The sequence below is a fragment of the Octopus bimaculoides genome, chromosome 10 (assembly GCF_001194135.2).
Source record: "Octopus bimaculoides isolate UCB-OBI-ISO-001 chromosome 10, ASM119413v2, whole genome shotgun sequence".
NCBI lineage: Eukaryota > Metazoa > Mollusca > Cephalopoda > Octopoda > Octopodidae > Octopus > Octopus bimaculoides.
Genome location: NC_068990.1, coordinates 41,551,950 through 41,556,349, shown reverse-complemented (window position 1 = coordinate 41,556,349; position 4,400 = coordinate 41,551,950).

Genomic DNA, 4,400 nt, shown 5'->3' with positions numbered 1-4,400 from the left:
ATATATATATATATATATATATGTATATATATATGTGTGTATATATATATGTACATATATATATATGCATATATACACATACACACGCACATACACAGACACACACATATACATACATATGTACACACATATACATGTAAACATACTTACGTATATCCATATTTACGTATATACATACATGCATACATACAGAAAGAGTGAGAGTGTGTGTGTGAGTGTATGAGATAGAGAGAGAGTGTGTGTATGAGAGATAGAGTGTGTGTGTATGAGAGAGAGAGAGGAAGAGTGAGAGAGGAAGACAGAGAGAGAGAGAGAGAGAGAGAGAGAGAGAGAGAGAGAGAGAGAGAGAGAGAGAGAGAGAGAGAGAGAGAGAGAAAGAAAGTGATTAGCTCGTAAATTTGTAGGCGACATTTTTGTTATTTTTAGAATGTCTGCGGCAAAGTAGAGGCTCACGGTAAATTAAAATAAGATTGAAAATTTTGATGCTGACTCGGAGAAACGTTTACGAGCTCGAGCTGCACAATTTAATTACGTTCCTTTCTGACTCCTGTTGAATGTGTGATGGAATCGTCTTTGTTTCTTGGGGTCGATAAAATAATGTATAGCATAACTCAGCGTGCCTACTGTAATGCATCTGAACACTATAGAAATATACAGCTATATCAAATACCATAGAATAGATATTCTTTACCCGTGTACTCTCTTATTTCAGTCACTTGACTGCAGCCGTCCTGGAGCACCTCCTTGAAGGGGTTTTTTAGTCGAACAACTCCACCCTGGGGCTTATATTTTTAAGGCTAGTACTTATTCTATCAATCTGTTTTGCTGAACTGCTAGGTTACGGGGACGTAAATACACCAACACCGGTTCTCAAGCGGTATGGGGGCGTCAAACGCAGACACAAAAACACCCACGCATACACACATACATGCATACATGCATACATGCATATATATATATATATATATATATACATACATACATATATATATATATATATATATATATATATATCAGTGAAAATTATGGATAAAATCTATATAGGATTTAATCAAGTAGCTAACATGTATAAGCCAATTAAGATAAAAATTAATACAAAGTATATAACTTTATAAATATAATTATACAATTATAGTAAGAGCAATTACAAGGTAATGCCACACGTTAGAAGAAGAGGCCAAATAGCTCTAAACTACTTTATCACACATACACACAAACATAATGTGTATACTCATATACATACATACAAACATACATACATACATACATACATACACAATGGAATTCTACAGTTGTCCAAAAAAATTCATTCACCAAGCGTTAGTCGAACCGGGGCTATAGAAGAAAAGATTTTTCCGAAGGTGACATGCAGTGCAATTGAACCTGAAACGACCTGGTTGCCAAACACTATTTTTAACCATAACCATGTCAGCGCCTACAGCCATTCATGCCTGTTGATTTTAATTTTTTTTTTTTTAAACACAGGAAGCTACATTCGGTGAAAGGATGTACAAAATTACTCCAGGTTGTAAATTACTGACGTAAACTTACAAGTCTTAAAGACAAATCAGTCTATTAAGATATTTCGAGATTTTCCATTTTTTTTTGTTTCTTTTTGCCAAATAAACACACGCACTATGTATTTGTTCTTCACTTCAGATTTATTTTATCATTATTCTTATTTCATGTCATGGCGGTGTAATGGCCTAGTAGTTAGTGCAGCGGTCTCGCGGTCATAGGATCGCGGTTTCGATTCCCAGACCGGGCGTTGTGAGTGTTTATTGAGCGAAAACACCTTTGCTCCACGAGGTTCCGGCAGGGGATGGTGGCGAACCCTGCTGTACTGTTCCACCACAACTTTCTCTCACTCTTACTTCCTGTTTCTGTTGTGCCTGTATTTCAAAGGGCCAACCTTGTCACACTGTGTCACGCTGAATATCCCCGAGAACTACGTTAAGAGTACACGTGTCTGTGAAGTGCTCAGTCACTTGCACGTTAATTTCACGAGCAGGCTGTTCCGTTGATTGGATCGACTGGAACCCTCGACGTCATAAGCGACGGAGTGCCAACAATAATTTCATGTCCTATGCTTGGAAATCTTTCGTCACACATCCTGTGGTCCCTTCAGTGACTCTCCATCTCATGTGTCTGTTCCTGTTCTGTTTCACTTCATAAATATATGTTAAGTAGTAATCATGAACACGAATAATTTATTTAGTTCTCTCTACTAATTTGATATTTGCAACAAAATTTTATGTAGACGCAACAAATACTTCGCCAGATATATGCTTTAAACGAGTCAGTGAATGAAATACCAGTAACAACAGACATTTGTTTTTACTAGCTGTAACAACATACTTTGAGGAAGAGACCTCAGCTTTGTGAGTAGTATGACTGAGCAGTTTTGCATTGGGTTACGTGTTAAGATTTCCGTAAAGACAGATTTCCCTAAAGAAATAAGTACCTAAAGGATGGCTATTTGTAAAGACGCCCAAACTGTCATCTTAACCACCACAATTCATATTTCTTTTTGCGGGCATTATCATCTGTAGTGTGTGTATACACGTACGCACAGAATGCGCGTGTTCGTACGCACAGAATACGCGTGTTCGTACGCACAGAATGCGCGTGTTCGTACGCACACACTCTCTCGTACACATATACATAATATTCTTTTATACCTTAAGCACAAGGCCCGAAATGGGGGGGGCGGGGAAAGTCGATTAGATTGACACCAAAATGCAACTGGTACTTAATTTATCGACCCCGAAAGAATGAAAGGCAAAGTCGACCTCGGCGGAATTTGAACTCAGAACATAAAGACAGACGAAATACCGCAAAGCATTTCGCCTGGCGTGCTAATAAAACTAACAGTAAACGAATTGCCTTGAAGCATTTCGCCTGGTGTGCTAACGATTCTGCCAACTCGCTGCCACATATATATAATATTCTCAAAGACATTTTCCTTCGATAGCCTCTCCTTCTAACATTACATACTCTGTGTGTGTGTGTGTGTGTGTGTGTGTGTGTGTGTATTATTCAAGAAGTTACTTTCCTTAACAGACTTCTTTTTTTAGCATCAATAGTACTTTGCATGTACGTGTACGTGTGTGTATGCGTATTTGTGTGTGTGTGTGTGTGTGTGTGTGTTCGTGAGCGTTGCCTATTTAGTGAGTTTCGTACACGTGCTCTACTCGTATTATTTGTAAAGCGATATTAGTGAGCTCATAACGCCGCCGCCATTGATGTACGAATGAAGGCACTATCTACAGTGATCGTCACATTTGTGTTCTTTTCTGCCAGCACATCAGTTAGTTGCTTCCTTCTCACAAAAGAGAGGAAAAGATAGAATTACGTCATTTTAAATAACTGACCCAAGACGTTATGCTCTGTGTGGATTCAATATTTACTGTTTTCTACAAGATTTATATCCGTATACAACTTATTCCTTCGTCTTGCACACCTTCATCGTAAAGTATTAAAACAACCTAAGGCCATTATTCTGAAACTGGAATGATATTTTAGTACGTCTATACTTTTGCTAATTGTCTTGAGTGTCTGAGTAACCGCGTGACGAGTACACGCCTTTTCGTTCGTCCCAAAGCTTACCTAGAAACATAGCCAGTATATGATAGATGGTATAGTAGCACATGGCTTATCCTTATTTAGATGAGCAGAATGAAACTAAGTGCCTTGCTGAAAAATATGGCGTGCCATTCGACTTTGTAATCATGAGTCCATCATCCTGAGCAATATGCAACGCGCTTTGATAGTCGTTTTATCCTTACTATTATAGCATCGGATTCGTATTAAATCAAAAAGATAGGCATAGAGATGGAGTAATGCATGGTTCTAGAGATCGTGAATGGGCCTATTTTATTTTATTAACTGCCAAAGTAAAAGCAATCAGATCAAGTTCGAATTCAAGTATATTTTGGAAATTTTCCAAGTAATATCATTATAAATATAATACAATCGACCGCTTCCTGTTCTAGTTCTCAATGCTGAAGATGTAAAAAGTATAGACACGTGATGTTCATTGGTATAGAACTGAAAATATTGGTTTCAAATTTCAGAATAAAGTCAACAAGTTCGGGGTAGGAGTTAAATCGATTACTTCGTCCTCGGCGTTCAACTGTTACTTATTTTATCGACCTCGGAAGGAAGAAAAGCAAAGTCGATCTCGGTAGCATTTGAACTCAGAATGCAAAGAAGGAAGAAAATGCCGGTAAGTATTTCTCCCGGCGTGCTAAAGATTCTGCTAGCTCTCCGCCTTGCTTAAACAAAATATTCTTTTCTACTCTAGGAACAAGGTCCGAAATTTTGGATGAGGGATCCAGTCGATTAGATCGACTCCAGTATGCAACTGGCACCTAATTTATCGACGCCGAAAAGTAAAG